The sequence below is a fragment of the Amblyomma maculatum genome, chromosome 2 (genome assembly GCF_055883805.1).
Source record: "Amblyomma maculatum isolate TAMU_Amacu chromosome 2, ASM5588380v1, whole genome shotgun sequence".
In the NCBI taxonomy this organism is placed as follows: domain Eukaryota; kingdom Metazoa; phylum Arthropoda; class Arachnida; order Ixodida; family Ixodidae; genus Amblyomma; species Amblyomma maculatum.
Window position 1 is genome coordinate 69,347,165 of NC_139345.1, and position 25,276 is coordinate 69,372,440.

Sequence of the window (25,276 nt, forward strand, 5' to 3'; positions counted from 1 at the left end):
AGACGTGCCAGGAGCGATCTTATATATGGCTTGACCAGTAAATGCATCCCAATGAGACGACCTTCAAAGCGTGTCTCTCTCCCATTCAAATGTTTCCGATCGTTTGGTGTTTCATTATTTCTTCCCTGTCTAGTTGTTTACCGTTTTCCTTTTGTACCGCCGGGCACTCCTTTCGGACACAACGGCCTTGCGTGTCCATGGTTTCCGCTTGCCAGCATCTTAAAGGACATCGGCTGAGCTGGACCCAGTGGCGAGAAGTTAACGACGCTTATTTTAATTGGCTAGGCGGCCGAAATACAAAAGCGCTCGCGATGCCAGTGCCAGATAGGATGGTCGCCGACTTCTGCCAGTATTTGTTTGATTGCGTTATTTCCGTTTTTCTTTTTTTTTTTTTCGCCGACTGCTGAGGTACTTGCCTTTGGATTTTGTTTTATTTTTCCGCCATTTACACCTGTTTCTTCAGTATTCGGTCCACTTCTAGCTCACTTTCTTTCTCTCTGCCTCCGTCTCGCTCACGGTTCCTATAACGCTGACCCGTTGACGTCGTGTCGTGTCCGTGATAAGTCGTCGCTTTCAGTGGGCGCCATTGAGGTTACGCCCTGCGTGCTCAGGGCGTGGCTACTCCTTTCCGGATACGCCTCCAACATTTACCCTCTCTGGAATTCAAGAGCCCGAACCTTCTAGCGATTCTCCTTTCCCACTGCACCGACTTCGCTTGTGTCTTACTGTTCATTGCTTGCTGACTCCGCAGTGAGAAACATGGAAAAGTGGCGACCTCTCGTGGCTTGCTGGGAAGTATAAGTGCATTGTACAGCATATAATGATTGAAGAAACCGCTAATGAAACTTTTATAATTGGGCTCATTATGAGGTTTACTGCAAGTTATTGCGTGTGATGTTTCTCACCGGTATCCATCGAAAGCAGCACTTAATTTGAGAAAACATGTCTCGTATCTTTTTTTTTTTTTTGTGCTTAGAAATGCCATTCTGTGAAGTTGCCACCTACAAACACGACGCCTGCCACCCGTTTACCAACTACTTCAGTCACAATCCTCTCGAGGCAATTGCAGCGAGAAGTGAAGAACCATGAGCAAAGCGAGGAAGTTAAACGGAATGTCCTTGTGTTCCTAAGACAGCTTGACGAGAAATACGCAGCGTCATTGCAACGTAAAATAAATATTAGGATTGAAAGCAAAGCGACGATCATCTTCATATACTTATTGCACACAACCGTGGAAAAGTTAAACGCAATTTTTCATAAACAAGCGGTGCTTACCCAAAACAAATGATTTATCGCAAATCGCTTCATTGTTCTCCTGAGGTACATAATGGAATGAAAAATAGAGCAATCGAAATCCTTGTTTTTTTTTTTTTTTTCTATGCATATATTTAGGAAGGCATACCGATGAAGAAAAAAAAAAAAAAACTCGATATTATGTTTTTTGGCAAGCTAGAAGCATGGAATAGTTCAGAAGCGTACAAAGTTGCGCAGGTTAGTTTCAGAGCTAGTGCTTGTCTTTTTGACGGACGTGTGACAGTTGTGGCATTTCTGGGACCATCCAGTATATCAATTAATTATTACTTAGTTTACGATGTCTCCTGGAACACACAGATTGACGGTCTGCATACAGAACGGCTTGAAAGTGGTATCTATCAATATGCCACGTATCAATATTGACTTGTTTCTTTTGTGTGTTTGTTCGTTCGTTCGTTCGTTCGTTCGTTCGTTCGTTCGTTCGTTCGTTCGTTCGTTCGTTCGTTCGTTCGTTCGTTCGTTCGTTCAGAACGAAACAGAAAACGAGGAGGAGAAAAAGTAAAAGGAGGAGCTCTTAACCAAGTCGGTTGTGATTGGCTTACCGCACTAGTCGGAAGAAGATGTATTAAAGAGCATGCGAGGAGGATATCAAAAAGGAAGCGCTACAGGTGCTAAAGAAAACATACAGTCGCAGCCTTTAACATTGGTTTAGTCATCATAACCGATTGTAAGTCGCGTGGGATGTGACCGCTTTGTATTCGCATAGGCTTCTTGTGAGCATTCCGACTCAAAAGACAAATATTCGTGATTTTATTTTTCACTTCTTTTAAGACGTAAAATAAGCGGGACAGCAAGTGTTCCACCGCCAGTTCAGATGGCGTGGAAATGGACACGACATGCTGCATCAAATATTTAGGGGAAAACCCCAAGGTGGATAGAGTAGATTTCTAATAAGGGAGTAATTACTCATTGTCATCCACCCGAGCGTAGCCAAGTGGCTACAAAGGAAAGCTATACAGCTTTCTCAGAAACTTCGTAGCTAAATAAAAATTCGCCCTGATCCGGGGATCGAACCTGGCACCACCACCTTTCCGAGACAGTCGCTCTATCGACTGAGCTAACCAGGACGACTAGCATATCAGATAGTAGGGTGAGAGCGAATTGACCTATAACTCGAAGTGGGAATAGTGTTGGTCAAATATTTAGGGGAAACCTAAATATTTGACCAACACTGTTCCCACTTCGAGTTATAGGTCAATTCGCTCTCGCCCTACTATCTGATATGCTAGTAGTCCTGGAAACCCTAAATATTTGGCCAACACTATTCCCACTTCGAGTTATAGATCAATTCTCTCTCGCCCTACTATCTGATATGCTAGTCGTCCTGGAAACCCTACATATTTGGCCAACACTATTCCCACTTCGAGTTATAGATCAATTCGCTCTCGCCCTACTATCTGATATGCTAGTAGTCCTGGAAACCTTAAATATTTGGCCAACACTATTCCCACTTCGAGTTAGAGATCAATTCGCTCTCGCCGTACTATATGATATGCTAGTCGTCCTGGAAACCCTAAATATTTGGCCAACACTATTCCCACTTCGAATTATAGATCAATTCGCTCTCGCCCTACTGTCTGATATGCTAGTCGTCCTGGTTAGCTCAGTTGGTAGAGCGACTGCCCCGGAAAGGCGGGGGTGCCGAGTTTGATTCCCGGATCAGGATGAATTTTTATTTAACTGCGAAGTTTCTGAGAAAGCTGTATAGTTTTCCTTTGTAGCTGTTTGGCTGCGCTCGGGTGGATGACAATGAGTAATTACTCCCTTATTTGACATGGCTCTGCTTTTGTACATAGTAAAGTTTCTATACACTTGGCAAAACTGCAGTCCCTGAAAGTGCAAATGCATTGCCAAACATACAAAAAAGGAATGTAATCCCCATGCCCCATGGCAAGTCTTCGAATAAAAAGAAATTGTCATTCTCTATTGTTTTTATTGCATCAAGCATGGAGCAGTTTTCTGGTTACTGCTGTGCTTATTGATAAAACTTGAATGTGTTCTTCGCAATCACCATACCCGCTGTCGTCCTCAGGGTCTGGTAAACTGACGTGCAGGTCCAAAGCCTCTTGGAGCGTAAGCTTATGCTTTTTGCCTGCATCAAGCGCGCAGAAAATAAAATAAAAGCATATTGGTTACAGTAACATCGTGCAACAGTTGCAGTAGCTGGTAAACATTATTACTAACGAAACCGAAAAGATAACTCCAGAGGGAGACAATTGAACACAAGCGTTGCACTGCGTCGACTTCCCCCTGTCGTCATCAATTCGCGCTTGTTAACTATTGAATCTGGTTTTGTGACATTAAGTGCACTTACGTGTTTCTGAAATTGCGCTTCTGTGAAATGTTCTGTCACTTAATCTCAAAGGGCTAAGAAATATGTTCACGATTCCAGAGTTTTGCTTCTGCATTGATGTTGGGCTAACATGGCCATTGGTGCGTGATAACTACACCAGCAGGGACAGGACACATTCCTGATTTTTTGCTCGTACCATCGCCTCAGCTTCATAACTTCGGCTCACGTTTAGTCACACAAGAAATACTAGGAACAAGCAATCAATACGACTGTAAAGCGCCGCATTTATAATGGATGAAGCTTACTGTCGGCCAAAATAAGGAATTAAATACCGCTTAGAGCGATGACGTATATGAATGCGCTTTCTTCTCTGATATGAGTTTTCGTTGTATCATACAGTTGTTTTCACTGGCCTTCATTTTCTTGTTGGTGTATTAGTTCGACTAGTATATTTATCATTATAACATATTGTGCTTGTAATAATCTGTAATTATTAAAATGGAACAGCAGAGACTCAGGACGAAGAAAAATAAAGCACAGACGCTGACTTGCAACTGCAGGTAATTCCAAAAATGCGCACACAATAAGCAGTCTTGAGGCAAGTTATCAGCTGAGTCTGCGTAAGGGCCGCTGTAATGGCCGAATACAAGCTATAAAATTGTAGAATTTTCAAAAGAGATGAAAAATTTCGACAAAGGACGACGCTATGACACTGGATGTAAAGTGACATATGAAAATGATATCAACAAGGCGCATGGCGAAAAATGGGTCGTGGTGCTTGGGGTTCGGTAAAAAGACTGGCTAGAACTCTCAGTAACAGGGCTGAATAAGTATTTTAAGGGGGGTAGGGTTAATTTTTTTCTTAATAGGCAACCTCTTTTGTTCGTAGGCTCAAAAATGTCTGTAGCAGTGGCGTATAACCTCTCTCCTACACTAACATTGACTTTTGGCCTTGTTTCAATTGCTCAATTGTTCAATTGTTTACCTTCTGCATTAAAGCCACAATTTCATAAACAAATATAAGTAATTGTCTAGGCTTAAATCATATGCTACGCATGGCCTAGCCCACTGCTGAAATGCATGCCAGCTACGTAGTACATCGTTGCCACGTGCCGAAAATTGTCAGCGAAAAAGAAACGTTTGCGCACTTCTCGTTTCATTATGTTCGTCTTCCTTAGCCAAATTTACAGCCGACTTCATAACCAGTCATAATGATGTGGTGCATCAAAGTGAACGCATAATAATAACCGCATGGACTGCTGATGAACTTAGGGACAGTGTCGATTCCTCATGTTAAATGACGCGAGTCTGATATGACAGCTAGAGCACAAAAACAGATTTTATCACCTGCAGTCGTGTGGGAATACAATAAGTTTGCCGAGATGCAGAAAGTAAAGTGCATCCAGGCACCATTTCTATACCACTGGCGGGGGTACGTGCTGCTTGCAAAGTGTGCCGTTGACAGGGCTTTGTTTTCGGAACGTGGAACAGCGCTGAAAAATATGCACGCTCTGCTTTCGATATCACATGTCCTCCGAAGAACTGTGTGTCGCTTTAGGAATATCGACTCAAACCTATTCCACGAAAACAGCCTGGCGACGCTTTCGTATTTTTTTTTTGTTCATTTAATAAAAAAAAAAAAAAAATAGCATTCAGCAAGTTTTGATAATTCGCATACAGAGTAGACTGCTCAAATTGCTTGATTATAGCAACAACAGGAGAGGTTCAATATTCCTCACTTACCGGAACGAGTCTAGTTAGAGAGAGTTGGTTAGGACCAGTGCGCCCGAACTGCGCCTCGCACTAAACTGAGCATGCATAGAAGATAATATGCGCAAAATACTGCGTTTTGAGGCTGAGGCTCGGTGGTTTGCATCCCATTATGTTACAAGGACGTCAAATATGTACGTTATCGTTATCGCTTCAATTTCCTCTACAGGCTCTGGACGTGAAAAAAGTGGCGCTGGGAAAGTTATAAAGCGATTGATTTTCAAATTTGGCTTTTTATGGTATGATGAAGATGAATTTCGCGGGACCATAATGCCGCTGGACACCTCAACCGCGCCGTAGGGGAAGAGAGGGGGTTGGGAGTGAGGGTGGGAAGAGAGAAAGGGGAGCCGTAGTGGACGGCTACGGAGTAATTTCGACCACCTGGGGATCTTTAACGTGCGCTGACATCGCACAGAACACGGATGTTTCGCCCCCATCGAAACGCAGCCGCCGTGGTTCGAACCCGGAAACTCCGGCACATCAGTCGGGCGTCTTACAACACACATTTCCACACTTGCATTACATTTTTTTATTAGCATCACGAGACAACAGCGTTTCATTCTGAGCATTCTGACAACTTTGAACGCCTTTTTCATTTTCTCATCTCTTTTATTCCTCTTATTCATCAATTAATTAAATTGATTTCATAAACTCTTCATATCCTGCCAATCAGTCATTAGAACCACAAATATTTCCGACACGTGGTGCGGCCACTACTACGTCGACGGCTTTTAGAGCGAACGAGCTGTATAAGCAATCATTTAAAGCCACTAAAACAAATAATAAAGGAATAATTACACATTGTCATCCACCCAAGAGCAGCCAAACTGCTACAAAGGAAAGGCTCACAGCTTTCTCAGAAACTTCGTAGTTACAGAAAAATTCGTCCTGATCCGGGGTCGAACTCAGCACCACCGCCTTTCCAGGGCAGTCGCTTTATCGACTGAGCTAACCAGGACAGCAAGTAGATCAGATTGTAGGGCGAAAGCGAATTGATCTATAACTCGAAGTGGGAATTGTGTCGGTACAATATTTGACCAAAACAAATAACGCGGCGTTCGCAATGTGATCGTTGGCTTCCGAAGCCCACATCGTGTACAGTATTTATCGTAATTGTTTACTGTCTGCTTCAGAGAGAAAACATTGTCAACGAACTTCTCCACTTTATTCAAATTCAATTCACCGAAAATAAAAGCCAAGCAAGCAGATTTTTCTCTAGCCGTGTCGCTGACGGTAGTCTGTGACGCGCAGCAAATACAGCGCGAGAGCTTTGCACGTACTCGGAGGGGAGGGGAGTGCGGCAGTGCAAGTATGGGGCGAGGAGAACATGCGGTTGACGCGGGCCCCATATTTCCAGTTTCTATTTTTCTGCCATAGATGGAGCTTCCCGTCAACGCCGCCGCGCGTTGCTTTGGGAGCCTATAGGACCGGTAAAGTTTTCACTTTACAACTCGCGCTCTAAACGCGACGCCCCAGCGCCGACAATCATTGTGACGCTGCCCGTCTCTTTTCTACGTGAGCTAGCAGCAGCGAGCACCATAGCGTAGACGGGACAGAGTAAGCTAGCACTGCCAATGATTGACAGTGCTGAGTTGTTGTTGTGGCTGCAGGAAGAAGCAAAAGAAAATGCACGGGCCTGCTACTGGCTCTGTAGCTGAGCCACCTCCACTGCCTCGTGCGGACAGAAGGGAAAAGAGAGAAGAAAGGAAAAAGAAGAGGGAGAGAAAGACGCGCGCCGCAACAACAGCCGTCGTCCACCAACAAGGCAGTGGCGGGTGCAATGACGGCCTACAACAGACAACAATCGGTGGCTGGCTAGCCCCCACCGCAAGCGGCGTTGACCCACCATCCCAGCGCCGTAGGGCCATAAACTGCCACCCTTCACCACCTCCTCCGTCGACAGTACTGAGGCGTTCTTTTGTCGGCACTGCTATTAAATAAAATTTCAGTGTTTAACGACTACGAAGAGCGGTTTCGAAAAACCCTCGCTCGAAAAGACAGTGCTGAGGCGTTCTTTTCGAAAGCACTCTTTGTAATCGTTAGATACCGAAATTTTATTTAATAGCAGTGCCGAGGAACGTCGCGTTATTGAAATTCTAGAAACTAATGTGGTCATTTCTCGTTATCTGGCTACAAATCTCTAATTGCAACCAGGCACCTAACTGCAATCAATAAAAACGTAATTATATAAAAAAAATGTCCCTGACATCCTATTTAAACTTATACACCTTTTTTTGGATACCAAAACTGGCCCTTAACAGGGTGAGGGTGAGGGAATTTCGAACATATACTAAAAATTTGATTTTCGTTGCAGGAGAAAAGAAATGCAAGCAGCGGAACGCTTACGCTCTGGAAAGGTAGATTCGAAGCTAGGCTGCGAAGCTAGCTCTGAAGAAGCTTGTCTCATCTATTTCGGTTCCCACGCCGTGTTTGGATTGGAATTTTCTGACAATATGGGCTACACTGACTTACAGCTGGTTGTGAAATCGCAGTGTTTGGTACCGATGGGGCCAAACCAGTGTACGCGATGCACACGCGTAAAGTGCTAGAGCGCAAACACATGCGCAATGATGCTCAGAAAATTTATAACAAGCTTCAGTACTTTATGTTTCTTTGTTTCCGCTCTCTGAGCATTGGACAGGCATGCAACAAGGTTAACGTTTGCTCAGGAAAGTTTGAGAAGCTAATATTACCTTTAAGAGAGCGAAAAAAGCCAATGCTAGCTCACATTTGCTTATTCGTAGCAGGCATGGTCATCCTATGAAAAGTCAGTTTTTTTTTTTCTTGACGGAAGATGCCCTTGCAAAGCTGAAACTTACGCTTATTTCACAACGAAGCTTCGGTGGGCTTTTTTTTTAATTATTACCACATAAACTCATGTACCAGTAAGGCAGACGCTTGTGGAAAGAGAGAGAGATGCGGCCCCTCGACGTTGCTTGCGAGGGCAGCATCGGTGAGTGATGTAAAATCATCGCTCGGCGCTCGCATCAAGAACACCCTACACGAGCGTGCTTCCTAGTGTCTTCTCGCATTCACGTGCCAGTATACACGTGGAAGGCGGATCGTCCACATTGGCTTGGCGTGTTGACGGGAACTTCCCCATGTTCTCAGCAGGCCGAGGCGCTTACTAGCGCTCGGGGTTAACTCGGGGTTGCGTCCTCTGCAGCCGCAGCGTCGTTCACCAAAAACCCGGCGTTGTCGTTGTAAGCGAAAAATCACGAGCCTGGCACTGGCGGGCGGTAGCTGATAGCTGGCACGGCCGAGCACTAACTGCCCGTAGAGTTACCTGACATTACGCTTGGCCGCAGCTGCCAACTCGGGCCTCTCCTTCCATAAGGGTGAATGGGGCATTTAACGATGTCGCGTTAAAAATGTTTATGCACTACTCGTTTCATTATTTTTTGTCGTCCGTGCTACATTTACAGCCAGTCTTCACAACTAGTCCAAGTGAGTAATGCATAAATGCGAACACAGAACGATGAAGGCATGATTGTGGGGAACATTTGAACAGTATCGACTCCTCTTGTTTGATAATGTGAGTTTGATACGCCAGGTAGGGCACTAAAACATGATTGGATCATCTGGAGTTGAGCGTGAATACATGAAATTTGCCGAGATGCAGGAAATACACCGCATACAAGTACTACTGCTATACCTCCAAGGGGAGATATATTGTTTGCTAAGAGTGTCGTTTACAAGGCGGTGTGTTCGGTTCGTGGAATATGCATGCTGTCGTTTCGATATCATTTATCCTTCGGAGAACTGCGTGTTCTCTGATCGCAGTATGAATATCGAATCAAGCACATGCTACGAAAACAAACTGGGGATGTTTTTTGTTTTACGATGACTGAATAAATAGTCGGCACGTTTTCATAATTCGCATAACGCAAAGATGGCGCCAGATGCTTGTCTATGACAGTAACCCAATCTTCCTTCTGCACACATATGTTATTTGTATGCCCCTGCTGTTTAGGCCGTAAACGCCGCCAGTATTGAATCAATAAAATAAGTAAATAACCCGAAAAGTCAAGTTCGCCTTAGTTAGCGGAACGAGTATAGTCAGCGACAATTTCTTATGATCAGTCTGGCGAACTGCAGACACTGACGCGAAGAAAACGTGCGTGTCGGAGAGTTACTACACACTGCGCAACCGAAAAAAGTAGCAGTATATATAAGGCGTTTCATGTAAGTCGGTGATTAATTTTCAAACAGTGGCGTTTTGATGTATGAAGACGGCTTCTGTTGACGTACATCGTACAAGTGGACATCGAAAAGAAATAGAGGTCAGCGATGTTCACTTGTGGCACAGATAACAACTTTTTTGGTGATTAACTTTTTAACTATAATCTTTAGGTACCTGCTAGTGATTAGAGATTTGTAGCCTGTCGTTAGCAATAACAACATTAAAAATTTTATCTTGCCACAGTAAGTGCTCTTTCGAAAAACCTGTTGATATAGGCCCCCTAATTTCAGAATGACTGCGAATAGCCTTTATCAGAGGCACTTGTCGAGCTCTAGGTTTGAGAGATATGAGACAAAGGCTTCTTCAATATATATATGAGAAGAGCGAAAAGTGGGTAGCGATTCCAGAGCAACGAACGTGTTTGAGGCTATAGGAAGCCGCTCACTGGCTTCAGGTACAATAAGCCGATTCGCATTGCCGTAAAGTGCCAGAAAGGAAAGGTTATATTCTCGTACGTAAGGACAGGCGATCAAGGCAAGCAGCTGTTAGAACCACAGGTGCAGGGCTTGGTAGTGAACGGGAAATCTTGCAAGCTACAACGCGACACGACTTCAACGAAGGACGGGTTCATCCTTCGTATCTGTCCATCCGATTAAACAGGCTAGTGCACGTAGATCCACCTAGTAGTGGAGGAACAAAGTGCATGCTCGCCATTTGCGCGAGATTCCTTTTGCTGAGTTAACAACTAGGGTGCCCCTATAGGAGCCCTGCGCTGTAGTATTGAGTAGGGTGGCGTCACCTCGTGGCGGCCAAGAAAAACCTAACTGGGTAGTGTAACGGCGGCTCCGCCTATGAAAGCTGTGCACGGGCCGACGTTTTTAGCCCGAGTCCAGCCCGGGCCCGACGCTACAGACCCGAGCCCGGCCCGACTCTGAACGGAATTGAGCCCGGCCGGGCCGAGGCCGGAGCTCAGATTTAAGGCCCGGACCCGGCCCGGCCCGTCATGCTATAACTGCAGGTGAAGCTATAAAAAAGAAGAAAAAAATAATTTCCGAATAACTTTTATCCAAGATCTTGGAGGGTTGAGTTGTCACGTTTGAAATGGCAAATTTGCTGAATATGTAGAGGTACAGCATGTAGGTAGAATTAACTTATTGTTCAAAAACAATAAGTTATGCATTGAATTGAGACATTTGCGGCGCACTTGGATAATGAACGCGACAGTAGCGCTGAAGTATCGGTGGAACAAATTGTGGCTGGAAAGACTAACACATTATTTTATAGGAAAGGAAGTTTTCGATAATCGGCTTGTTTGCTTCTCCAAAGGTGCGCTAGCTCTGAACTTAAACAAAGGGTTGGTTTTGTGGTCAATTACTCGATGAGCATGCATGATTCACAGTAAGCCTTTCCCGTCAACTTTTTGCAACAAGAGGAACAAGAAGAAACTCTCGCACCGCAGATGCTCTTAGCTGTGTCCCGCTTTAATCGAATTCATGTCGAAGTAGAAATAAGCCATAGCAGACAGAGACGTTTGATAGTCGACAGCATGGCTCGAATCTTGAAACGGATACCTAAACATCAGCGCCAATGTTACAAAAGCGGAGATGCGAAACTCGAAACTAAGTAGCCCACAAGCAGCCCCTCTGCTCGGCCATTGACGGCTACCAAATATCCGTTCACGGTGAGGAAGTGGGGAGGAAAAGCAGGTCGATGCCAGGAAGGAACTCGAAAGCACTCGCGTAGGGAACACGTGGGTAAATGCTGTGCATTCTAGACGCTTATCGCACTATGCCCGTATTCGCACTTTAGCAAAACTTTTATGTGTTCGTAATCGCTGTGTCTGGCTTGGTCCAGCCTGCCCGAGACAAATATACCTTGGCCCGGGCCCGGCCCGAGTCCGAGGAAGAGGGCTTTCGCTCGGCCCAAGCCAGTGAACAGCTCTACCGCCTATGCTGCAGCGCGTATCTCGCAGGCTTTCTACGTCGACTCGCCCTTCTTTCTGTCCCTTCGTGAGCGTGAAAACACTCGTCATGCATCATGGGCATCATTGCGAATCGGCAGTAGACTAACATAAAAAAAATGAAAGCAACGCTGCAGCTGCCTCCCGAAGAAATGATCAAACCAGGAAGCATCGATCTTGTCGTGTACCTCTCCGTCTCGAAACATCGTCACCACCGCTTGCGTCGTAGGGTGCCACGGACAAGTTAACAATTCAATTGTTCGACTCTACCGTTCTCTTTCATAGCCGCACGAAACGGGGCTACAGTGTGATCGGTACGGGGGATCAAGGGCATACATGCTCTGGTTCAGAAACTCATTTCGCACGCTGGCCACTCCACTGGCTCAAGCTGAAATATATAGAGTACTGCCCTCTATGCGCGCGTGTTTATTTGTGATCACGATAGAAGCCGTTCGTTCTGCTACTGTTTTCGGCAGCTGTCAAGCAACGAAAGGTGAAGACGGGAAACTAGAGCTCACTTAAAACGTTTGCTATTTAAATGAAAACAGCCATTCGCTTTCAGGAGCAAACAGCAATAGACGGCATTTGGCTCATATTTATAATTATTAAGCAGCCGAAAATAGCATTTCCATCATTACGAAACGCGCGTTCCTAGGCTAGTGCTCTTCTATGATGTACCCACTGCGCCAGCAAGCAAAAGCTCTGGCTCGAGATCTGAAGCACGTAAGTTAAAGGCGACTGGTAGTTGAGCCGTGGAATGAGGTCAGCGTGCCTTTACTGATATCTGCACCTAACGACGAACCCCGAAACTCCTGCCGCGGTAAAATCCGAAAATTTCTGCAGACCCAGCTTTAGCTTTCTGTGTGACTTTCTAGTGCCCGGACGTTGCATTACCAAAGAATACGAGGATGACTTATCTGCTAAACGGGACGTAAAATGCAAAAAGCATTGCAGGATTAACTTACAAGTTCAGGGACAAGCATGCATTGAACGCAATACTCAGCAACCCATGCACGGCGCATGCAAGGTGCATAACAAAAAGACTGCCTCTGAAGGTTTATTTTCGCTGCCTATTCCTGCTGCGGTTTCTAGTATTCACGTGCGTAAGCTTAGTTGCATGTAAAGCTTTCGAAGATCTCCACGAATTAGAGCGACACCCGACGGGCTATATCGACTGGCAGTGCGCCGAGACTTCATCTGCAATTTTTTCCCTTCATCTAATGCCTTATTTATTTCATTTTTTATATAGTTACGACCTTGACAGCATTTTCAGCGCCTTAAATTCTTTGTGATTGGTACATATCAAAAACTAAAGAGGTGAATCCATGCCAACGGCATGCATTCGAATGCAGCTGTAGGGGATCTGTACTACCTAGCAGACATTTAGAGGGCGCTTTTTAGCACCGTTTTCGTGGCGTCCCCTGGGCAGCGTAAGTCTACCATGGCCAGGCATCGAAACAGCCTACTAACAACCAAAGCTGCTGTGTCGGGAAAACTTTATAAATGCTGTCAATATTTGTTCTCAAATTAAACGAATGAGTTATTAGGAGAGAGAGAGAATTCTCACTCGGAGACAGAGTTGTGCGAGCATTAAAACATTTAAAGGTGCAATAACTAGAAACACCTCTCTTCCAGAGAATTCCAGTGCGGGGCGGACAGCTGTTAAAACTTAGGTGGTTTGGGGACAGCTCGCGGCAGGTTCCTTTTCATAACGACCAGCTAGTTGAAAAACAGAAAGCTGATCATTTCAACAAAATAAAAAAACAACAACAACAGAAATATGCCTCCAACGTAAGTTTCTTGAAACTGAAGTTTAAGTGAAGCTAGCCTAAATTGTGCAATAACGAGGTACGGACAACATAATGCTCCCCGTCATCTCTTTCTATGATGGAAACTTACTCTGACCAGTCCTCTCCAGATCTCTTTTGGTTTTAACTCGCATGGAGTGCCAACAAAGCAAGGTGTAACATGGGCGGGTACGCATTACGTCTCTTCGCCAGCGGAAATAGGAGAAAGGGAAGGTAGGATTGGCTCCCCCTCCCAATTTCCCTTGCATGCGCGTCAAGTTCAGCCTACAGCGTCGAAACCAAGCGACGGCAACGAGGGAACAAGAAACAAGAATCTCAAAGCTGCGATTCTGTTGACGCCTGTCTGTCTTACGCACGGTATACAGCTCGCCTTCGGCATCGTCGAATGCAGAGCGCGCTGTTTGCGGTTCAAGAAGTTCAAGTTTATGAGGCGGCTGTCGATGGTAATGAATGGGTGTTCGATACGGACGTGCAATTGTGGGCCGACAGGCGCCGACGATGACGATACCGCGTGCGTGCTTGCGATCGTTGCGGCTGCGCTGCGAAGAGGCTTGATGTTCGCGAGGACAGGCTGCAATTTCATGACCTCGTTTAGTGGTGGCACGACAAGCTACCGCGTTTCCGCTGCACGGCTTTTGGGCGTCCGACATTTTATCCAGCAGTGTTGATTTTTGAGGCGGATGCACGACAGATCAATGCATGCTGCGGACAACACTGTGCACGCTTTATTCCGCGTTTTATTTTTTTATTTCAGAGATGACTTGTGCTTTCTTCTGTTTTTTAGCAGCTTGGAAATCTTGTTATTCTTCACTGCACTATTCTGATACCATTTATAAACACCCGGCCCGCTTAACACGCGAGATAATGGAGGCCTACCACATGAGGAAAAAACTTAGGTTGTGTGCTAGTAAGCCATCAATTTATCTACATGAAAGTGAGATTGCATGCCTGCATCCCACGTAGCATCACGTGTTTATTCTTTTTTCCATATATTGTGTTCCCTCTTTAATAAACTTTCAGTTGTGAGTCAGCGCTCGTCTTGTGTTCCTTTGCTGTCGTGTTCGTCTGTCGCGCTATTTTTCCATCCAATATGTTCCACCAACTCGCCCGTTTGGCTATAGTGTTGGAAATAGTGGGCGAGTATAGACAACGCACGTACAATTTATAGAAGTCGTGAATTTAGTTATCGAAAGGTGTGGTTTATACTCACAATCTCTTTTTGAAGAGATCCACAAAGACAGGTACGCGCTCTATTCTAAGGTGTAAGCGAACTTTGATGTATGAGAGCTTTTATTATTTCTCATTTTTTTAGCGTGGTCAATGCTTGCGCTGTCAGTTTTATTCCAAACCGAATTCACACACACACACAAATCTGCAGCACTATTTAGAATATGGTGTATTACCAAAATTAAAAACAGGACCAATGCAGAGGCCCCGCCGGGGTGGTGCAGTGGTAAGACGCCCGACTACTGTGCCGGAGTTCCCGGGTTCGAACCCGACCGCGGCGGCTGCGTTTCGATGGAGGCGAAACGAAGTGGCGTCCGTGTGCTGTGCGATGTCAGCGCACGTTAAAGATCCCCAGGTGGTCGAAATTACTCCGTAGCCCTCCACTACGGCTCCTCTTTCTCTCTTTCCACTTTCATTCCCACCTTCCTCCCTTCCCTTACGGCGCGGTTCGGGTGTCCACAGAGCAAGTGTGACAGTTACTGCGCCTTTCCCTTCCTGTGAACCAATTTATTTAACCAATGCAGAAATACAACTAATTACGCATTGTTTCGATTTTAGTTCTTTTCTGCAAATGACAGCAAACCTTGCCCATGAAAGCGCCTCTCAACAAATTCACCCAACTCCCCTAACGACCTCCTAGGTCTTACATCACCATCTGACGCACTCCCGCGCGCGCATGCTTGCCGTCCGTTACCTCGAGAGTTGTGCATGATGTATTGTTTGAACCCCGCGTTTTCCAATGCTGATTGATGAGTCAATATGTTGGCCAGCTGGCCGAGCGTAGGCTAAGACAATGGGGCTTCCAAGCGAGGGGATAAAAGTTACAAAGGCGGGTGTGTAGTGGAAGGGAGGATATATGGGCGCGATGCAGTCTCTTTTGAAACTGTCTAATCCGGCGGGGCCGGCGCGAGAACAACTGCGCGGCGTAATTTAGTCAGCTGGAAAGCAATCAACCAGTCTGGGTCATGCGCGCGGCTTCAACGTGCGAGTGCTCGAACTCCTGTTTTCTTCTGCACACTTTCTTCCTTCCTCTCTCGTTTTCTGTGCAGGCTTCCTCGCCAAGCTTCCAGCGCAAGTAATTAGAGAATGTATAAAGAAAGCTTATGAAAGGATTGCGTGTGTCGGACGGGTGAAAGGGGAGGCAGGGCAGGGATGTTGCGTTGGGGAAGCGGCTGCGCATGGACGAGTGTATAATAATACTGCGGCCTTCAGCTTCTCGAGAGGGCGTTTTCGCAAACATAAGCGGGAGGTCTCCCTGGACAGCACGCGTGCGCGATTTCGCATGAAATGTTTGCCCACCGCGGCGCGGCGCGTTCAGAGCCGCGCGAGGAAGGACCAGCTTCGGAGGGAATGATCGCTGCGAGGGAAGAATAGGGGCTGGAAAGGAAGGGCGATAGAAACCACGTGGAGGGGGAGGAAGAACGAAGGTTAGCGCTTCCCCCGCCAGTTTATACCGGGAAAACGTGGCGTCAACCCTAGCGTGAGCGCGATATGGCCGTGATTATATCCCGCGGCAGCCGAGCGCGGCCGTCATGGGGAAACACCCCTGATTACGAGGAGGGCGCGCGCTGACTGCGCGTCCCGTATTCGGGAGCCCGTTTTGTTTCAGGAGCTGGCGCCGCATGCATCAGAGGAGCGGCGCTTTAGGGAGGAGGGCAACGCCAGAAATGCAGCCGACGTCGGGGCGCCGAACATCTGTCTGCGCGTGAGGCAGCTGCGTGGCTCAGGTGGCGGGAGGCTGACCCCTGGCCTGTCACCTCGGCCGGCGTGAATCAGCGGGCGGAAGGGCTTTGACTCACCTCCGCCCGTTACCTGTATTGGCCGCCAGGTCACCGGTCTCTAGACGCGGCGGCGGCGACACGCAAGCCCTGAGTAAGGACGATAAGCGACCCCTCGCTGAGGCCTGTCATAGGTGACCTCATGAGGTTCAGACGCCGTACAGGTAACAAATAAGTAGACACACCTTCTGTGCACTGTCTTTTTTTTTTTTTTAATGTGATATTCGTAACTTGATGCTGCCTACATTTCGTGCCTTTATCATCAACCCTTCGTTTCGTCACCTGCCTGAAGGAAGTTCTGGTAACCGCCCAGCGCTGTCACACGAAGCCTCAGAAGTTATGAAATTCGTTCTGGGAATTGGACCCGCAGAAGATTAAGGGAATGTATGGGTCTAATCCATTTTGATATCCCCCGCATTTGCCACACAGAACCAAGAGACGGAGACATAAGTTATCGAGCCTGACGTTTTCAGTGGAGCCTGGCTCCCAAAGCGACAGTCCTCTGTAGCGACAAAATAAAGGCGATTGCACAACATACCTGCTATCCACTCGCCAGTATAAATAGGTTTATCCCTGCTTCACATGCCTACTAGGTCTCCGGGCTTGCGCAGTGGTTGATGCAACACAAGCCGCCGACTGGAGTCAGGCGCTGATGAAGCAATAGAGCTTGGAGAAAAAAAAAAATGCGACGCAAATGAAGCAGCCTTATGTCCGTTGAAAGAGCTTCCGCAGCAGACGCTTCTGCAGAAACGAATTATTTTGCGGCTAGCGTCTTCATGGGCGAACACGTCGCGACACCGTCTTTCGTAAAGATCGTGGCAAACATTTATAAGGAAGCTCGGGTTATGTAACAGGTTATCCCCGACGAGGCGAACCACTTAGAAGGCCTGTCTTCTTTTTCGCTGTGTACGGGACCTGTCATAGCAGCGCGGAGCTTTGAAGCGCACATCCGCACATGCGCTGGGAAAGGAACGTCCCAGCCGAAGGATAATTAGGGGAAGCATGTGTCCTTTTTTGACAACACGGGTACGTCCGTGAACCTTGGCGATGTTTAATTAACGCGGACGTTTGAAGAAGCTGTTGGATCTTGGATATTGCAACATTTTAGGAAAAACACAGAATAGTTATTCAACGTCCAAACAGCGCTGGGACTTGGCGCAGGCTATTTTCGTCTGTCTTTTTATTTTCTTTTTTTTTCTCTCTCTTTATTGCCGGATTGTTTTCGTGCTGCTTATTGTACACTGAGGTCGCCCAATTGGAGGAATTAATTAGAACCTGAGGGATCTTGGTTTCAATTTGGAGGATGAGCGGGGCGTGTTCGTTGAAATAAGAATCATGAATTTCATTTTCTTTGCAACAACGGCCATTGGAGCAGTGTGCTTGAAAAATGTTGGTTTGTTTACACAGGACTCAAAGCCAGAGATATGTCGGGACATATTTCGCAATAATATTCGCTATACCAAGCCTACGGAAACGCATTCTGGACATTCTTGTAATCGTTAGTACATTCTACCCTTGGTGCAGCCAGTGGGTATAAAAATGCTCAGGATGCGTTTCAGCAGGATGAAACGCATCATTGCGTCACCTGACGGTTTGATTCCTTATTCTACCTTCGTGCTTAGGGGGGCTGTTGTTTGAGATTGAGAAGCACTCAGGCTACACGGCTCATCGTATATAGAGGTCGCTGTTCGAACTAACTCTATCCAAAGCATGCCGCACCCTTTAGGGTGAGCCCTCTTAAACGCGCTGATCGGATTCTCCTTTCGTGTTCCAGTAATGTGTAATTCGCATAGTATATTTCCTTCTGTAAGCATTCTGCAGTGTAAAGTTTGGAAATAAAGAAAGCTGTCTGCTGGTCTGCAGGAAAAAGGCACAGTTCTTCAGAAAATCTGGTGTTGGCGTCTTCAGCGTTGTTGGCTGTGTGTGAAAAATCACGAGTATGTCTCTGGCAGCTGGCAGTTGCTAAGTGACAAGGCCGCACCCTGATTGGTCAGTGAGTTGTGTGACGTCACGATGCCTCAGGAGGTGCTCGATTGGCTGTAACTGCCAACTTAGGCAGCGCTTTGAAATGAAAGGGGGAGACAAGAATGCAACCCTTGGGACATTTTGATTCCTGTTTAGACGGGTTACTTCCAGGCCACGAAGCCATGGTAGTGCGGCTTGTTGAAAGCGAGGGCTTTCTATTATATGTCGGGCAGGCTGTTTATCTGTGTCGTGTAGGCTTTCACGTTACGAATGTATGCTAATAAGTAAGTGCGAGATAACGGGGGCACGAATGAAGGGATCAATGACTAAGTGAGTGGCAAAGTGCAAGTATGCCAAAGATGGTCTACAAAAGGAGCCGCGGGCGGGAGCAGTTAGCGACCTGGTGGGACAAGAGCTCGACAGGTCGAGCTCTTGTACTCCCATATTTTGTTTATAAATCGATATTCCTTCATTTTGTTTTAACTTTGAAGTTTTCAAGGCGTTCTGGGAAAAAGAGCTTCAACTAGAAAATTTCGGTTTCAGCAGAGCGAAGCTAGTTGCGGCAATAACGGCAGGACGTGGCTGAGATTGCCGAGTGCTGGGCTGATGGTTGAAAAATTCGGAAGAAAGCTCATCCGATTAACGCTCCAGTTTTCAACCGGCACTAACAACAGGTCACCACACCGATGCATATATCTGCGACGTGAGTTCGTCGAAGCTATGTTACATGTTTTCAATAGAAGCGCTAACCATTAGCGGCTTAGAGTTATTTATAGAGTGAGTTGGAGAGATTAATATAGGAATGATTAAGGAGAGGTTAGGTTTGTATAAAAGCAAGGTTAAGCATATTGGTTTAAAATTTTATATACATGTCAACAGTTGAAGCTTAATATTTCATTTAAATAGTTAATTCCAGTTTACTGTTTGTGTGGGCAGGCGAATGCAGGGTTAACCATTTGCACAATGATTAATGGCCCAAAACTAATAACTATATAAGATCACCACAGACAAAAACAGGACTGGCTGATGTTATATTGCCGTGATCCATTTAAACCTTTATTTTATTTTTTTCGACAGCCGCCGGCAGGCGGTCTTACCATTTTCTTGCGCGTGGATCACTTTTGTACTCTTTGTTTGTTCATGCTCGTTGTCGCGAGACGCGGCTTTATCATTTCCTTTCTTGTGGCAGATGGCTCGAGATGTATCTTGAATGGTTCCAGCCACGTGCTTCTATTTCGACAAAAAGTATTTCTATAAAAATTCAGTTTCTTGTCAGCGCCATGTTGTCTCAATTCCTGTCTGTCCGTATTTTCGCGCTGTTAGGCCATGTCTAATTTATATGCTAACAAACTCGCCCCAGTTTCCTGTCCTCTTACGCAGCTTTAAAAAGGATGTTGGAAATTTTGCCACGTGGCAGAAAATCTGTTATCGCCTTTCCTTGAAGGCGTAATTTCGCAAAAAAAAAAAAATTATTATTTTATCTTATTTATAAATAGGACTGGCATAATTATGCATTATGTTATTTTCTTCCAATGCAGAGCTGCTCTTGTTGACCGCTGCTGCTTGACGTTATTAAAGAATTGTGCTGCCAATTTGTTTGTTAAGCTTGTTTTGTTTTTGTTACTTTGATTACTGAATATTCTGTTCGACTTGAGGATTTTGTTTTCAATTTCGTTCTGTGCCTGGCCCTCATCTTGCTGTTCTGTCAACTTGTGAGGTGTCGGGACCTTGACAGTTCCAGCTTGTAGTTTGGTCCTCCTCCTTTTCAAAGGAAATAGAAATTGATTGATTGATTGATTGATTGATTGATTGATTGATTGATTGATTGATTGATTGATTGATTGATCGAGATCGATCGATCGAGCGAGCGAGCGAGCGAACGAGCGAGCGAGCACTTATATTTTGTTGTGAAATTACTGTCTCAAAATAATTCAATACATACATTACCATCGCGGAAATATATATTACGGTTATCTTTTTAGAATAATTCAAATAATGCCCTGTTCAGTGCAAGGTCCAGGAAGCTACTCAAAAACAGGCAGCACTGTGAATCGAGCAGCTGAAGTGGGATGCCGCGAGTTCCCATCCGTTCTCAGCTACGTGTCCGGGGTTGTCCCCGGGGCATGCAACGCGTGACGCGAGTGGAGACCATTTCTGAATTTTTGAAGCCGATGCCAGGGTTTCGCAAGAGGAGAACGCCGTTAGCAACAGACGCGGTGGCGACGCAACAAAGGCCACGGACCTTTTCCACCCTCTATTACCCCATGGTTCGCTACGGCAACCATCACGACAACGCACTCCCGCGTTGTAGACGCTGAGCTACAGATAGGACGGCGCCGAGCATCTGCGCTTAGCGCTGGCTTAAATGATTGCTTCGCGGGCCTTGTATAGCGGTGCGTTTAACGGAGTGCAACTAGCGTTCGCCGAAGTTCTGTTTCCTTTCTTCTATGCGACGTAAAGAAATGCTAAAAATGGCGCTAGGTTGTTTGGTATAATTCATTTGTTTTTTGCTTGGTCCTAAATTGATTCATTTCTGCGCACTGGCATTTCGCGGTAGACATTACTAGTAAATGTATGTCGAGTGGGCTATGTGTATTAGCTCACTGCAGAGGAAGACCAAAAATTAGACAGTTTGGTATGTATTTCTAAATAATTAAGAGCGTATGTAGCTAGGCCAGTTGGTGAAACAATGAAAAATTATAAACCGCCCTGTGTCGTCACCTCCCTTTGTCCTGTATCTGCAGAGGTTTTTTAATTATTTATTGTAAGGATTATATTTCTTGTAATTCTTCATAGATTTAGCTAAATTAGGTACTTTCTAGTTGTTTAGGTCGCTAAAACTATGCTGATTTGGGCCACCTTTGATCATGAGAAGCGCTTCTTTACTGGTTGGTTTCATTGTTGCGAACAATGGACGTGATACTGAAAAGTACAGGCGTTTACATGGCATCCGATGTTAGTTTTTTTTTTTTTCTGCAGTAGGTGCTGGTGCGCCTGCACCACTTGTTTTATGTGTTTGAATGAAATAACCGATTTTGGTTAAAGTCATCGACACTGACCACTTGGGTAAAGGAGTGATCTGTTGCTGTTGATAATGTCGACGTTTGGAACTTTGACACTTTGGCGTTGAAGATGAGTTCCGCCGTGGACGTAAAATGCAAGCTTCAGGAAGATAAAGTCTGACCGAAATAGCCAAGCGTCTGGGACGTCTACATGCGAATGCGGATTCAAGGGAGACGCGGGTAAAAGAGAAAATATCTGATATCATTGAAGCTGAACGAACGAAAACATTTGCATGTGGCAGCCGGCGGATACAAGTTGGCAGTTAAAGGAAATAAATAATTTTATTACTGCGGAGGTTTTCAAAACGCTACAAGTGCGCTTCCAGGCTTGTGTTACGGTGCTGGATACAGATTCGAGAAGCGGTTGGAGAAGTAAGCTTGTGTGTGTGTGTGCATGCGTGTTTCTTCACCAGCCTTATCTTTTATTACTCTGAATGGCTTATCCTGCTGATGGTTACGGCTTGCTCGCCCTCATGTCTGCATTAATAGAATACAAGGGTCGCGCTGAAAAAAAAAATGCTGCTGATTAAATGGTACATCTCAAGCGAGGTCTCTATGCTTACTTGGTCGATGATGCCATCGAAAAAAAGAAACGTCGAACTGCGCCCTTAAGAAGAAGAAACAGAATATTCCATGAAAAGAGGCAGTCAATATCAGGGTTTCATTGTTCTGGCGACTGCCCAACAACAGCAGGGCGCAGCTGTGTCCTGACAGAGACATAGAGTGGTAAGTACAGAGAAGCACTGAAGGAGCGAAGGAGGGCGGCTTTGAAAAGATACTTCGTCTCAGCCAGCGGACGGATCCTGATTGCGCCTTGTCGTGTTTTTCGTTCGGTATCATCGAATACCTAAACAAACGATGAGGTTCGCTTTAGGCCAGACGAGGTGGTCGCTTGTAAATTTTCTTTGTTGTCGAGGACAATAAAAGCTAGCTTTTCACGCGGTGCATGCTGTTTTCGCTAGCCGATATAGGTATGCTTTGTTGAAGTACGCTCCATCAGTGGCCGGGAATCATAAAACGAATTTCAAGCACTGGTAGTACACCCCCTTCCTCTTCCTTTATCAACTCACCCCGTGACATCCATTCACGCGTGCTGTTTACTCAATCGCTCATTCATTCGCTGACGTATTGACCCATGTCACCAGCTCACTCGATGTGCCTATGATCGATTAAAACGTTGTAGAGCCGTTGTTAGACTGCATCCGGAAACGTTAGGATCCCATGTTTTCTGCTCATATGCGGCCGTAGGCGGAAGCGGTTATATGATTAGTTTGCGGCTTGCGGGTCAGTCGGGCGGTTCCAGTGTTAGAGAATCTCTCGGCCTCTCGGAACACTCGTGTTAGTCACCCGCGATCAATATTATATGCTTCGCCGCAAGGCAACCACCACTAGGCGTCGCTTCTCTCTTGACACCGTGGGCGACGATGTTTAGCCTGGCGATACCGAGAAACAGGGGCTAAGACGTCACATAAAAGCAGCAAATAGCTTTAAGTCGGTCCTCATGCGAGTCCCGCGCTCCGGCATGATAGTTGAAGCTTAGCCAACATTTAGGCTGATGCTGGTGCCAGCCTGGCTTGTGTCGTTTGATTCTTGCCCACCGGACTTCCGCATTAGTACGGAAGGTTCAAAACGCGATCGTACAACGGCCCCTAACCCCTAACTAACCCTTGTCCCTCCGTGGTAATAAAGGGGTTAGGACGCTCGACTACTGTGCCAAACGACGCAGGATCAAATCCCGGCCACGGCGGCCGCTTTTAGGGGGAGGCGAAAAGCAAAGCGCTCGTGTGCTGTGCGATGGCAGTGCACGTTAATGAACCCCAGATGATCGAAATTTCCGGAGCCCTCCACTACGGCGTCTCCCATACCCTGAGTCACTTTGAGACGTTAAACTCCACAAACCAACCAAACCTTAACCCTTAAACTACCCCTCAGTGGGGGCTGATTTCAAGGACGCGTATTTGATCCCGGCACCGCGGCCGCTTTACGATGGAGGTGAAAAACGTCCATAGTGTGATGAGTGCATATTAAAGTATCTCAGGCGTTCGAATGTTTCCACGGCCCTCCACTACTGCGTCTGTCAAAGGCAGAATCGCTTTGGTAGGTTATAACCACCACATAGGCCGTAAACACCCGCTATATCACGCTCTTACTTACTCATAGCCTTCACTTGATTCCTTCACCCTGCTCGCTCACACACTAATCCACTCACACAATCGCACTCTCCCAATCATTCATTCGTTCTGCTGGCTCATCGATACTATGACTCACTGAAACACAACCACATACCCACTGTTCATTTGTTCACTCACATATATTCTGCAATTCGTTCACCCTCAGTCACCCCCTCACTCATACCCTCAAACTCACTGACTCATTTTCCACTATTTACTTGCGGGAGTGCGCACCGTTAGCACAGCTACGTCCACTTCAGCAAGCTGCAGCCATCTTTTCCAGGATTCCGGTAAAAACATCCCCGGAAAAAATGGTCTGGGAAGAAGCGTCTCCGGAAAAAAAAGTCCCTATTTGCGAAATAGGAAAAAATGCCCCCATGCGGTGACTGCGTTTTCCGTGGTGAGCTGCAGTGATGTATGCTACAGTACTTCCGCATGTCGGCTGACCGTCAAAACTGATTCGGGGTGTTCATAACAAAAAAAAAAGAAAAAAGATTGAAGTGGTAATACAGTGACAGCGCCGTATGCTCGCGCTTATTTGTGGGGGAAATGCGAGTTGACCAGCGGCTGTATTCAGCAGGAAGCTTGGAGCGATGCGTTAGGGCGACAAAGACCGGGTAAGATTCAGCCTGCCTTCCCCAATACAGCATCTCCATCACTACCTGAGGCGCAGCAAGGATTCTATATAATTATCACTCGATCAGCGTCGTCAACACCATACTAATCGTCACCGGAAGGTTGAGATAATTCTAGAGAAGCCTGTTGTTTTGGGCAGTTCCCCAAGACTACCACGATTCAAGCCTCTTGTACCTTTCTCAACAGTTAATATTACCGAGCTGATTCGACATGTTTTAATGACTGCTGAACGAACGGCAGAGCTCGGAACCACGCAACTGATGAAGAGTCAGATGGCTCTTTCACCATGCTGTTTCGCAGTGCATGTCAAAATGTCAGACGCACAGATGACCCAGGTCACAAATTATGATTGTTTATTTATTTGCGTCTCAAATGAACACAAAACTTTTGCAAAGTTCTGCTGAGCTAATAGCCGAAGCTAGTAGAGGCCCATATTACACGTTGTTATTCAAGCAACAGGATATACACAAAGTTGGGTTATACATGATCAACACAGGCGATCAACACTCAAGCGTACACATAAAATACCACCAAACGTATTCCTCGATCGTCGACAAGTAGAAACGTTTAATGGAGAAGACGAAGTTTCTAGCCATTTTAATTTCAAGCGGTACAGTATTCCACACTTTTGCCCCGTTATGCTCAATTAGCCGCCGTAGTTGGTGTTTCGGGTAAAAGGATAATTAAAATGATTATTGCTTACATGCCTTGTACTCCTGTTAGGCAAAACAAATAATGTTATTTGAAATAGAGTAACTATTTCTTACAACCATTGCGGTCTTCCTTTTCCAGCCCAGAAAGATTGTAACAAAATGTGCATTTGTTTGGTTGTGTATTCCGGAAGAATTCATTCTTAGGTCATCGTTTTGCCTTGGCGACGTTTTTTCCTAGTGGCCGCTTTTTCAGGAGCCTTTTCTTCGAGGACATTTTTCTGGGGCCGTATCTTCCGGAGCCCTTTTTTCGGAGACATTTTTACCTACACCCATGTTTTTTTCTGCCTGAATCTGGTAGTATGAAACAGGTAAATTCTTATTACCGATTGTACCTGACAACTTTATTTTTTAATTGGTTCACAGGAAAGGGAAGAAAAGGGAAGAAGGTGGGGGTGA